We start from the raw sequence: 15,036 nt of genomic DNA on the forward strand, positions 1-15,036 counted from the left end.
AGACAGCATAGTGGTGTTCTCCAGAAGCTGCTAACTCATTTAAACTATAGTGATAGGTGTGATCTGCATAAGAAAGGTCACTTTCTCCATCTCTTGTGAGCATTATTTGGTTAGACAAAAGTGAGAGGGGAAGAAAGGGTAGGCAGTGCTTTCCCATTGTGTTTCATTCAGCTATAGCTGCTATCAGCTGCAACTCCTGAACTTCTCCCTGCCAAATGAAATCAGGCAGGCTTTTGAATTCTGAATGATTTCCAACCTGATGATGAGGGCAGTGCCTGTACGAACTGCCAGCTATATAAATGCAGAATTAGTTTGGACTGTTATTGCAGATGAGTGGAGACATTAGGCTTAGTGAAACAGACAAAATATAATCACAAAGGAAACACGGCTCAAAAGGTCAGTGTGGAAGGAAAGTAGATGGATCCAGGGGGTTCTAGGGAGCTACTCTTGATTTCACCAATACTTTCTATGTGACCCTCAGATCAGAGTTCACTGGAATTTTTTAGGGTAGGCAGAGCAACCTACATTCCTGAAATCAGAGGGCACTGACATCTTTCCTCTCTCTTTTATGTAGGATACTTGGGGATCCGAGAGGCTGTGGCAAATTCCATCTAGAACACAAAAAGCTCCGTGGAAAGGTAGATGTATTCAGTAATAGAAGCATATTCTCTGACATTCAGTATCACATCACATCTGCAGAGCACCCAGAGAAGTCTTCTGTGATATAAACTTGTGACGAGGCAAAGCATATCTTTGTACTCGGAATACTCTGGAGGACTGTGACTAGTCTGTTGCCTCTGTCTCTGATGAAAAGGAGTAGTACACTGCTACTACTGCTGAGAAAACAGTGGAATGTATCCAGGATAAAAATGGGTACTTCTCAGAGTACCAATTACTGAAAAAGACTGTTTTGCCAGCATTATACAAATTTTCTGCTAATTATCTCCTCCACCAACTACTAAGCACATATTCAGCAAGGTGGGAATTATCATCTCCAGCCAATGCATGTGCTCAGTTGCCTTTGGATCTCAAATCACAAAACACAGTAGCATGTACAAAGCATTCAGGAGACACCTATGCCTCCATCTTATTCTTTCTTTGCTACTCATAACATTCTTTTCTCTTGCTATTGTGTATTTCTAAGACTAAACGTGTTCAAAGACTTGCACAGAATTGAACATCCCTTTCAACAATATCAGGTATTAAACTTCTGAAGAACTTTCTTACAGTCCACTTAAAATTTTATAACCATTCATAACTGCAAATGAGATTTGGAAACATGAGGTTGAATTATCCGTCACTGAATAAACACCTTATACTTCCAATGTTGTCAAGCATAGAGTGAGGAGGAAGAGTCAGACCCTTAAATAAAATTTGAAAACTACTGTCAAATGATTTTATATCAGCTCTGAAACCAAGTTTACAGTAACACCTAAAATTTTAAAAGTTGAATGTATATTCCAAAAGAGAGGAAGTATAATAAAACATGATAATCTTCACATATTTTTTCCAAATGGAAGAATAATTCTTCTTTATAAAGTCTACTGAAGAAGGAGAAAAGTACCAGCCAAGCAGATTCTTAAATAGCTCCCAAAAGCTTTAGTTGTCTCTTATGAGAATTACTCAGCAAGAACCGTAAATTTTCAAAGAGTTCTTACACTATTTTTGATGTCTTAAAAAGTACAAGAGTAGCTTAATATTCAGAATGCTCTCTGTTCACAAATTAATTTATAATAAACTGAAATTTCCGCTACAAAGAGCTGATTTCTCCCTAAGACACAGTTCATGTCTTCATAAACTGTCCAATAAAAAGATGTTTCCCAAATTCTTGGATCATCAGTTACAGGAGTTATACAAATTGCCTTTCAGAGAAAATAAATCCCACCTTATGAATTCTATACCTATTAATGTTTCTGAGGTTATAGGTTTGGAGCAAACCCCCCCCCAATACATCCAGACTGAAATCCTTCACTTCACTGAGTGATGAAAACCTCATTTCTATCTCTAAAGGGCTGATTTACCAACACAAAGAATGTCATGGAGATTAAGTCTCTTCTGTATGGTGTGGGTGCTCAAAAATGATATGAAAAATCTAACTCAGTAAGAGTACTGTCCCTGCTGACAACTTCTTATGAAAGATTAGTTAAAAATGTTTGAAACTTAAAATGTCCATGACCTTCTTATGAAATTAGCCTTGCATGTACCTGCATGTAATTTAAATTTTGACTTAAAAGAAATTAAATAAATGTAACCAATACCTTTTAAATTAAAACTGCATGGTCAGTAATTTCAAATATTAACTCACTGTTCTTGGGGACAGGGGGAGTGGGAGTCAAGGTTTTCTCATTCTCCATCTTATGTCTATACCTACATCATTCAGCCTGCTCTTCTAAACAGATTCAAAGACTTGCAAGATGGCATTTTTTCCCTTGATTGCAGCAGATACAGTCTAGAAATACGCTTAATTTGAAGTACATATCTACCATGTGATGTGATAATTTTTATTAAATATTTAATTAATAATGAATTGATAGATTGATGTTTTAATAAGGCTCAGAAAGGCACGTATAAATAGACAATATTCAGTTTTGTTAGTAAATAAATCAGGTGTCTTTATAGTAAGAAAATTTCCTTCCATCATTATAGTACATGACTATTCTACAAAGTACATCAATATGTGAGGAATTGATAGCAGATTATTTTTTTCAGAGGACATGATCAGTTACCCATTTGGGAATTTTGTGAAGGGCATTTGAGAAGCAAACAGATAATTAAAGAAAATTAGAAAGAAGTGGAAAGAAAAGAAGGCCAATGGGACCATAATGTTGCTGAAATGAATAATCCTGATCTTAACTCTTGGCACATAGCACATTAGATGCCCAGCATCTTTAGGGGTAGCCTAAGCTCAACCTATCCCCATAGCATACGATTTTATAGGAACTTAAGACCTACAAAAATTAAAGAACATGATGTCTCTGCAGCAGTGGAAACATGGGAAACAGTATACGTGCATACCACATTAGTGGGAAGGTAAATATCATAACCATATATTCCAGGTCTGACATAGGATACTGAATTCATCTATGTAAAAGATGCTGGATTCTGGACTGTGTGTTAATGCGCTGTTTTTTCTTGTTCTCATGGCTACCATTTACATCTCTGTGAATCTGCTGTCCCTGTGAATAGTCCTGTGAGTTAGCAGTATGGATGAGCAGAGAGTCTCACCTGAAGTTCAACTCAAAAAGAAAAACTCCTTGGTGTAAATCTGTCTGGTTTTATGGCCAGGACCTTGATCATCCTTACACAACTATGACACTTTGAGGAGACCACATCATCATATCTGAGACGTTCTGTACAGGTTTGCCTTAGTTTCTAGCAGATTTCATGTAGACTTTGAAAAATACAAACGAAGTCATGAGGTATTATCCTGGTCTTTTAGAATGGCAGTTGTCCATCATGTTGTCTGGGAATGTGGTACTTATGCTGGGTGCACTTTTTCCACAAAATGTTCTTTCAGCACAACCATGAAGCCTAAAAAGAGCAGCAAATTCTTTAATGACTCTTACCTATTCTGTATCTATGAAAGGAAGGCTAAATATTTAAATATATAATTTATTTTTAAAGAAATTGATGAGACTTTTAGAATGTGACAGTCTACAACATTTGTTTAAAATCTAACTTGTATATGATCCATGCAATTTTCATTACTTATAGTTTGCTAAGGGTGAAGCATACCACATCTTTTAATGAAAAAAAAGATGATGTTTTTGATTTTTCAATCAAAGATAAATTCAGATATGTAATTTTAGAAATATCCTCTATGAGTTTCTGATTAAGAACTAAACAAGTAAATATTGTCTACTGCTGTTTGCCTTCCTTCCATGTTTCAGCTCCATTTACAAGCATTGACTACATTTAGAAACAGTGAATAGAAAATGGAAACGCTAAGCTCTTGGACTGTCTCCTGAAATGACCAATTTATGGGACAATCGGTTTCAGTTGTATTGGTGGATTTTTGATGTTGACATGTCCTCTATAAATTGGATAAAGGCCATCAGCTTGCTTCAGATTTGTGCCAAGCAGCCAAGATGGTAACAAAGATGCTATAGAGATGGTAATGAATTGCTGTCAGTACATCATGTGTCATACTCAGATCCATGCTTGGCTGTTTCTAGTCTCTTGAGCTGCATAGCCCATTGATGATCAAAGCAAAATGTTTCCTTTCATTTATTTATGCCTTTGTTAAATAATTCAAGGAAAATGACACTTTGTATTTGTTTTGTCTAGCCAATAAATCTATGTTTTATAAAAAAGGAGAAACAACCTGTGCTTATTCTCAAATAGACAGGAGTCTGTGAAGTATTTTACATTTTTAGAGTCCCAGAAGTGAATGATAAATTAAAAAAGATAAATTATTCATAACTGTAGCAGGCTCAAAAATGAAGGTTTATAACTAGAAGGTCCCGTTCCAGCAAGGAACTTGATACAGTCCTACTTCTAGTGCATAAGTAGTTTCATTGAAGTCAGGAAAATAAGCCCACGTTTAAGTGCCTTCCTGGATAAAAGCCAAAATTAAGAACAGAGTAAAATTAGAGAAGTAACAAGTACTTAATGCAGAGTGTGAAAGAAAGCACTGAATATGTAATCAGGGAACATGACTGATTGAACTAATGGTATAAATGGATTCATGAGACATCATGATTTCTTAAGGAGAAAAGAATAAATACCATGATAAAAGCATGAAAATCTGGGGCTTTAAACTAAGCATGAGAAATGTTGGGGGGGACAAAGACCTGTTCCCTTTTTCAATAAAATGTATGTTCTCATACCTGCTTACAAATAGTGCATTGTAAATTTAAATATTTTCATTACTGAAATTAATTTAACTCTCAGAACTGATGAGGAATTACATGGTAATATGCCACAGAAATGTAAATTGCAAGAAATTAACTGTCATTCTTGTGATTCTAAACAAATTACACATGATATAGGTACCAAGATAAGCCAAGATAAGCTACTTACACTGAAACAGATTAGGGCATCTGCCAACACCTAGACACATAGGTGACACTAGTTCTTGCTTTAAAAGCAGCATCTATGCTCCAGCATGGGAAGAGGCACTTGAGGGAAATTTTTAGTCCATCTGTACTATTTAGCTGCTGTAATCCTCTTGAGGCTGGAATCATGCAACAGATAATTCTAGGAGGAAAATCTTAATTCTGTGGACATGCATTAGCACTCCACACCCAACAATTAATTCCCATCTTTGTCTTCTGCCCTTGCAAGTGTTTCAAGAAACCTTCATTAGGTGAAAAAATCACCAGGAATCTTTCCTAGATCTTCTAAGGTCATTCTTACAAAGCTTTGGATTTTGCTGGCTACACTACGCAGGCAAGTTTTCGATTTCAGCAGTATCCTGGCATGATGGGTGACACCAGATCCTACAATTCATGTATGGAATAGGTTAAATGAATTAAACTACTCATGGGAGTCATGTCACATACTTTTTTCAAAATTGTACACATGCTCACCATCAAGAAAGAGGTTCTTGGTGATGTTTACAAACTGAAATTATAAGAAGTTGAAAATATATACCCTGCAGGTGGTTGCCAAGATACCTAGCAGAGTCTTGTGAATTTCTTAGGATGATGCTTTAAGTCATTTATCAGGGAAAAGTACATACAAGGAAAAAGATATGTAGATGTCCCACTCTGGGATATCTTCCTAGATTTATAGTTGCATTGAGGAGATTTAATGTGTAATTTTAATTTTTTCTGTGATGAGTAAAGGAAAGTTGTCCATTCAATTCCTTGTCCATTCATTCTCTCTCATCGCATCTTGTCAGCTAGTAAGCCCTTGTGGAGAACATTTGCACACAACTCAGAAACCATAGTTCTCTGTGTGACTCTCTTGCATCCCCTCCAGTCTTCATGCATGGAACTAAAATGGTTTTGCAGACAAAGTTCCTCTGAACAGAATATGTCCCATAATTTTATCTAATAAATACTTAAGTTGAAGAAAAGCAGGTTAAACAGCATACTTTATTGCAATGCATCTTGTATTATTAGCCTGCATATTTTAGAACTGTCATCTGTGCTTCCACAGAATAAAGTATGACAGAAGAAAACAATACATTGATATAGTCATACAGGAGAATAGCATTTTGAGAGAAGCTGCAGATACATTACAGATTCAGATCTCTTACCTATATTACAATACAGATAAATGGATATTCATGCTTGTACAAATCTGAAGATCTTTCTACACTCTCAGTTTTAGTTGTATCTTCACATGCTGTCGTGGTTTAACCCCAGCCAGCAACTAAGCACCACGCAGCCACTCACTCACTCCCCCCCATCCAGTGGGATGGGGGACAAATCTGGAAAAAGAAGTAAAACTCATGGGTTGAGATAAGAACGGTTTAATAGAACAGAAAAGAAAAAACTAATAATGATAATGATAACACTAATAAAATGACAACAGTAGTAATAAAAGGATTGGAATGATGCGCAGGACAATTGCTCACCACCCACCAACCAACACACAGCCAGTCCCTGAGCGTTGATTCCCCGCCCCCACTTCCCAATTCCTATACCAGATGGGACGTCCCATGATATGGAATACATTGTTGGCCACTTTGGGTCAGCTGCCCTGGCTGTGTCCTGTGCCAACTTCTTGTGCCCTGGCTGGGCATGAGAAGCTGAAAAATCCTTGACTTTAGTCTAAACACTACTTAGCAACAACTGGAAATGTCAGTGTGTTATCAACATTCTTCTCAAACTGAATTCAAAACATAGCACCACACCAGCTACCAGGAAGACAGTTAACTCTATCCCAGCTGAAACCAGGACACATGCTGAAGTAGAATTCTGGTGCATTGCATCAATTACATTATTTCTGCCCTTCACCTCTATTATCACTCATTATTTAGATATTTTACACATCTTAGCAAAACATTTTGAAGGCTTATGGGTTACTTACTGCTGGTTCACAATCCGATATTCACTGACCTCTGTAGAAATGCCAGAGGCAGCTCTTCATTTTCTTTAACAGTGGATAGATAAAGGGACAGGTGTGTTGTACTAGGTCACATATTAAAAAATGGTAACTTGTGTTCAGTCAAGCAAGTGAGGAATTATTCACAGTATTATCTGGCTGTAAACAAGTTAGGTTTTATCTACACTTAAAAGTGTTACTACTACAGTTCTGAATGGTAGGAGTGAGAGGGGAAAGATCATCTGACTAATTGGGAAACATTTCACACAGAAGTGCCCTTGTGCTTTTAAAAAAGTTTATTATGTTAGAGAAACTGCTTTGAGATTAATTGAAATTGAGTTAAAATATGGATTGTGCAAAAGTTACGTAGGGGAACAGAAGAAAACATGTCCTGCAGGCACATGCAGGCCACTTAAAAAGATGATGCCCTGAAAAGAGCTGGAATGCTGATTCCTGATGTTAACTGCATTGGGAAACAGGTTGGCACCCAGTAGAAACCAGGTGACTGTTGCACCAACTCAGTTTACCAGAGAGCATTGCAAGCTTTTGAGAGGACTGTGCTTATATAGGAAGCATACGGTGCAACCTACTGGCATTTTGCTGGTAATTGGGTGGTGACCTACATAATGTCAATGTTGTTACACCACTGAATTCTTTTGCATGTAAAAGACAAAGCTTTGGAGCATATGAAGATTTCAATGTTTTTTGACCATTTTCTCTTTATCCTTTTAATTTTTGGTCCTGAAATTAAGAGTTGCTGGGATCCATAGACTGATGAGGCAACTTTTCCAGCCCCTGACCATGACTAAAGGGAACTAAATAAAAATGAGTTAGATATGTAATGCTTTAGGCATTTTCTTAAAATGCTATATGATTAGGCTTTGTATAACTGCTTCTTCAGTAAGGAAGTAAAATGAAAAAGATTTTATTTGGATGTGTCTCATCTGTGGTATGGACTAAGTCTGTTTAGTGAGATACATTTGAGGAATGGAGCAACCAGTTACTTCAAAAGTCCTGTACAGCACTAAATTGTAGCAGTAGGTTACAATATGTGACTAGGAAGAAATGTGAAAGCTTAAAGATTGATTTCTTCTAACCTTTACAAACAGTAAGAATGGATAAAAAAGAAAGGAAGGTTATAGTTACTTCATTTACCTCTCCTAGTCAGAGGACTTTTTGGAAGAATGAATGTACTCTAAATCTGATAGCCTGACCTGAAATTGTTCAGTGAATTCACTTTTCTGAAGTTTACACTGCATTTGTCTTTAGTGTGACTTTCTCCTCAATATGAAGCTATATTTGGTTTAAACTCTTGGATTTATTGTTCATAAATCAGGAAAATTCATACACCGTGAGCAACTAAGGAATGCAATTTACTTTTGCAGGTTCCTGGGCAGAGCTCAAAGAATTTTCTTTTTGCACCCAAGAAGGAGCCTCTGATCAATCATACCTAGCAAAAAAAAAAAAACCCAAACAAATAAAAAACACAACAAAAAACAAAACAAGTGACTAGAAAGCTTTTATATAAAATAGTAAGTGACATCATCATCTGTGGTCCCACTCCTTTTGAACTGCTGAAGTGATGGAAAAAGAAAGTAAACTTCTGTAGCTGCCAGTTGCTAATGGAGAGTAGTAAAGCCTGTCAAACTGTTGTGGTAGTGTGCTCCCTCACCTTGCCCTTCCCAGCATACTGTTCTGTGGCAAGCAGCAGGGCAAAATCAGCAAGGCAGTAGGCAAAAATACACAGCACCACAGAGACAATTTCTGTGTGATATATGTCCTGCAGACAGCTGTCATCAGGTAGAGGATAATGTCAAGGTGGTTTGGGAACCAGGCAGCCAACAGTGGATCCCATCTGACCACTGGTTCCCACCTCTTACAAAGCATATCCTAGTGCTGGTAGACATCAACCTTCTACTTTTTCTGGCAAGCATTTCTCTTGCAGTTGTTATGTAGTACAAATTAAGATCTTGAAAACCCACAATTTTGATCTTTATAAAATGAAACTGAAGCTGAAAGGCAAATAAGGCAAGCTTAGAAAAACTCCATTCCTAATAATTTTTCCAGCATCACAGCTGCTGTTATTTTGTATGCCTGAATTTTAATTTAAATGTAATTTTAATTGAATACAGTGCTGGAAAGATACTGCGTATTGAAAACAATTTTTTTTTTTTTTTAAATTCTTTACACTCTCTAGCTAGTTCAAAAAACAATTCCTTTTTTTCTTTGACACAAATTTATAAAATTATTTATTATACAAAACACGGTTTTCATATAAGCAGCTTTCCTTCTTCTCAGACGATCTGGTAATGCAGTACCTGCAAACAAAAATAGAGATAGGGTAATAGACATAAGGCCAAATTAAAAAAAAAAGAAACAAAAAACCAACAGACTTCCTTTATAGAGTGAAAGGCCTGGCTATACTTATCAAACCATACTCATCTCTTTGAGGGAAATTATGGCCATATTTCTCCCCTGGGTAGCCATAGGAACAAAGAGATGAGTTTGTTATTGTTGTTGGTTTGTGCCTTAATATACATGACAGCAGGAGTATGTGCAACCAGATGAAGGAACATCCCACATGTAATTTCATTTTATCTGCCTAAGCCGGAATAGGAAAAGAATACTAAGAATTCTTATTTGTCCTCAAAGTTAAAGCAATATTGTGTGTGTAAAAACATTTGCTGTGGAGCTAGGGGCAACATAAATATATGGGCATTAGGATTGCTGATTAGAGTGTCTTACATCTTTCTGTGAAATAAATTTGTTTGGTACATTTCATTTGCTTATGTTTTTTTTGTTTGGGTTGGGTTGGGTTTTTTTTCCTTTTTGTGATTCCCCAGTTCATACTGAACAAACTGAGATGTGATCTGAGAGCAATATACTGAGAGTATGTCTGCACCACATACTTTAATGATACTTTAACGCAAGGTTGCTATCAATGAATCTGTAATGGTGTGGAGCTTAGCGTGCCTGAATATTGTTCACAGTCCTATAGACAAATACACAGCTTAAAATGACCTCTGAGATATGGGTATGGTAACAAGTTTTTTTTAGAGCTAGCCAGGTATGCTGACAAAAGCTACAGTCTCACTTCTGACAGCAATATAGACAAGCTCTGAAGGACATTAAGAGTGAGAATTAAAAATAAAAATAAAAAACCAACACCAAACAAACAAAAACCAACCAAACAAACCAAACAAAAAAAAACACAAACAAGCAAACAAACAAACAAAAATCCAAACAAACTTCAGAAACCAGGCAGTGTGGACAGTTTATTTCTATAGGAAATACTACTGTAACAGTAGGAAATTTTTTTCACAGACTGATGAAAATATTCTCAGCACTTTTGAAGATGTCTTCAGAAATATGTACCTTATAAAGTGGAAACAGAGGTATATTTTTATTATTTATAAAGCTGTCCCTATTTTAATGTGTTATTTTACATTGATCATATATGCATCAATTTGGCTTTTGACACTAAATTTTATTCTTTCATAGCATGATAATGGTAATGAATTTGGATGCCACGTTATGACTTTATAATCCATATTAAGGTGGAAATACCTAGAGTTCCATTTTTCTGAATTCAGCAATCTGACCTACCACTTGCATCTTTATTACCAGTAAATATATTGATTGCATATCTAACCTGATTATCCATTTGTAGTAGTTTATGAGGGGCATATGTGACACTGTGTGTGTTTGGGGAGAAAGGGGATGGGGCTTCAAAACAAAAGCATGAAGAGATAAATTGTCAATGCATAAATTTAAATAAAATAAAATACAATTTTTCAACAGTCAGCATCAAGACTATGAAATAAATTGCTTTTGAATACTTTTGTAACAGATGTCAGCCATCTTACTTTTTCACTGAACAAGCCACATTTGAACTAAGCAGTTCAGTATCACATTGAGGGATGCGGTTGCTGATTGAACACAGGTGTAATGGTTGATATACTGTCACACGGTCTGATGTTAACCTAAGATCTTTGTTGAAATACTTATTACTGATGGCATGAAATGTAATTGCTAATTTTCTGCCTGAATGGTTACATATTTTCCCCAAATCTTAAGAGTTATTCATCCCTTTTCCTCTGCCCATTTCTCAGAGTTTAAGGCAGATGTGTCACTGGTCCACAGACCAGTAATTGAACCTGTCACTTGCAATCTACTAACTTCATTCCTCTGAAATGTATCCACCGCTTCATTCACCTTTCTGCTTATTTTTCTCTAGGTATCAAATGTCCAACTTAAACCTATGCTAACATATTCACTGTTTACCTTGCAGATCTCTGGTCACAGAATGAAGTATTGAGGAACAACCTGGGCTGATTATTACTTTGCATTCATAGTAGAACTCTTGTTCAAGATAAGCTGTCCGTTACTAGGCTAATTTTAATAAATGAATCAATCAGGTTGCAGGAGCTAGAGTAAGAATAGGTAGAAGAAAATATACAAGTAAATAGCTACACAAAATTCAGACCCACTGAAATTTTTTGGAATCTTCCCCAAATTATCTAGATGATATCAGGGTTTCTGACCCAATGGATAGCTACAGTTCTACAGCTTTGGTGACCAATGCTTTGAAAGTACAAGGCACAGGTGTGTCTTCAGAAACTTATAATGGGAGTGCTGTAAAATAAATTAATCTTGAAATGAGTTCTTACCTACATAATAATATTTAGGTAAGTGTTTTCAGATCCCTGTAGATCTCTGTAGATCTCTGTACAGATGAGTACCTTAGTAAATGTAAATGTGATATTATTCATACAATCAAGGCCAGATAACTGATACAGCAGAAGTCACTAATAACATTGTTCAAGCAGAATTCATGCTGCTTTTTCCAAGTTAAAACTATCTGAAATGCTCATGAAATGTTCAACTCAAGTATTTATTTATTTATTTATATAACTCTATAAAAAAATGACTCAGATAATACCAAGGCAGTACAGACAGTCTGAAATCCAGAACACTACTGCATGCAGTGTCTAAAAAATTCTTTTTGAAGTATCACATTTGGGAGCTGTTTCACTGCCTCTTTACAAATAAATATTCATGGTCTTGTCAATGGCATCTTAGCTCTTGACTGTGAGGGTTATTTGGTAGTGGAGGCAGGAGATGAAACAAGTCATCTTCCACTCAGAGCGTCAACAGCTGCTGCTATTCACATCATTATTTTCTCATTCATACAGATAAACACTGGGAGCTAACACTATGCTAGCTTGCACAGTTACACCTTATTCAGTACTTTTTTTTTTTCCCCAATATAGTGTATAACATGACTTATCCAGAACTCAAAATAATATTTCATTTGCTAGCACTGATTTCCCCCTCTTACAGTGCGTGCCCAAAGACTTTGCATTTAGAAAAGTGTTAGTTCGTACGTACATTTTTTAGCCACATCAATTGCTGTTATTCATCAGTGTATTGAACACATTACGCATAATGCTAGAAAATGTCTAAATGGAAGATGGAAGAAATTTACTAATAGAAGTACACTGCAAAGCATATGAATAAAAGGAAAGACACAAATATTTCCACAATGCCACCTGTATGTTGCTTTCACAGCATTTTTGAAAGACAGAAGACAGTATTTTACAGCAGTAATACCATCTTTAAATACTTTTTTTTTTTTTTTTAATTTAAATGCAGGACATTAGGAAGGCTGTTCATTATAAAGCTATTTAGAGAAGAATTCCTCAATTTTCTCATGTTGTAATCTTCTGCCATTCTCTTACAATGAGCATACACCCAGTATATAGACTGTTATCTTGACAATTCTGCCCTATATGGGAAAATTCCTCAAGATAATTTTACATCATGTTGAAATCTACTACCAAGGACTCTGAGGGGCGAAAGAAATATCCTGGGATAGCACTTTAATCCTAACAAAAGTTTATTTCAGGATGAGACATTCATTTCCAATTCAAATTTCCAAGCTTAACTGCACTGAACTGAAATATGTTTGGGGTAGGTGGGGTTAGATGTTGCATTGTCCAAAGGAAAGACCACTCACAGTGGAGCCAATGTGCTCTTTTTCATATAAATTATAATTGCTTTTTTCACTAAATTTAGGAATAGAAAAAGTAATATGAGATGTGAAGATTTAAGACATGGTGGCATCTTGAGAGACTTCATTGCAAACAGATAACTCAGAGTATCTCAATAAATGTGGTAACTAGGTTATGTTTCAATTTGGTTAAAATGTTTTTAATTATACCAAAGGGTTAATAGTGCATGTTTTGAAATAAAATAAGTTAGGTTGCATCAAATTTTCATCTCTACAGATTTCCATCATTTGAATCTAAAACACAAACCCAGAAGAAATTTAGGTCCAGCTTATATGCCTCAGTCAAACAGTAGCCAACAGTTGATGCAGAATTACTCCCACTTCCTCTGCCAGTTAACTGTGTCTGACCAGGGTGAAAAATACCTGTAATGAATAGTGTATCCCTGGTTTATGTTGAATTGTACAAGGGCTCTGCACGTTGCTTTGCTGTTTCTCTATTTTGATGAGTGTGATATAGTGAGGTAGGATGTTTCTTTTTGCCACTCATACCTTAGGTAAACAGATCTTTTCCAAAAGTTAGTAGCTGCTTGTGCTACTGAGAGATTCTTCACTCAGATAAGCATTTTTTAAAAAGGTATTTACCCTGAGATTCTTCAGCTTCTGTGAATTGTGCACATAACTCTTAAAAAATCACCAAACACTGCACTCCTGATTTGTCAGACTGTTCTTTTTCTGCAAAAAAGGTAATGTATATTAAACATTTTGTAACACAGCACTTTCCAAGAAGTTTGAAGGGGAAATTTTAATTGAAACTGCTCAGCAGTGGTAATTTGTGACTGAGGAATAATCTGGCATGGAGGGCAAGAAGGCCCAACTGCAAGAAGTGGTTAAACTGGCTGGAAAAAAGGAATGCCAGAGACAGAACAGATTCCTTGCAAGGGAGTGAAGTTTCCCTTGATGATGAGATAAGAAAAAGCCTCAACATTGTCTTGTAGCTACCCTGGAATGGGAGTGTTCAAGGGGCCCAAGCTCAGAAACCACTTTTGGGCAGCAGAACTGGGCTGGGGGATGGACCCACAGCTGGGCTGAAGTGCCCCATGCAACTGCCTTTGGGGTTGGTGCTGCTGCAGGTGTATATAAGGAAACTGCTCGTGATGAATCTTTGCAGGCTCCATGTCAAACCACATATTGTGGTAGGATTCTGCCCAATTCATTGTTCATTAAAATTTTGTTTTATATTTAAGCACAAATGTATTTAATTCACCTCAAAGGGTACTATAAAAATTTTCCAACAAGTTTCACAAAAAAGTTTTTGGTTTAGTATATCTCATGGCTAGAACACACTGTGTGTGCTCTGCCTATGTGTCTCCAGAGTTTTTTTAAGATCCTGAGAACCTGCCTAAGCGCCAGCCCCAAAGCTTTGTGAGACAACCTAATTGTTTTATTTGAATATCATCTTCACAACTCATTTACTGCTGGTAGGCTGGCATCTCATCATGCAGTAGATAGTGCTAATTAAGTAGTCATGTCTTAACATTAACATCCTTTATTTAACTGGTAATGATCAGATGGAACAGTAGGCTTCAGCTATATTAAATGCCTAATAAAAGACTTGCACATACACTGTTGGTAACATGAAACAACATCCAACCTTAGAAATTATAATTGGAAATTACATTTTCACTTCTTTAAAAAGATTTTTCTGGGGCACACAAAGGTAGTCCTAGTAAAGCAGGAGTTGCTTTGTTTACAGTCATTGCTCTTGGCTGGAAGAGGAAAATCCAAATGATTTGGAATAATTCAGGGGTTATGATTTTTTATTATTATTATTTGTTCTGGCTAATTAACAGATTTTGCACTGATGATTAAGAAATGTAACACATTTCATTAATTAATCTTCTGCCTTAAAAGACTTTAGTTGAAATTCTGTTTTCAAAAGAAGAAATAAATATTGTGTTCTGATTTTAATACCTAACTTCATATTTATCCCCATTTGTCCCCCAAAATTCCAAATTTGAATCTGAATG

Source organism: Accipiter gentilis, chromosome Z (genome assembly GCF_929443795.1).
Source record: "Accipiter gentilis chromosome Z, bAccGen1.1, whole genome shotgun sequence".
NCBI classification, from domain to species: Eukaryota; Metazoa; Chordata; class Aves; order Accipitriformes; family Accipitridae; genus Astur; species Astur gentilis.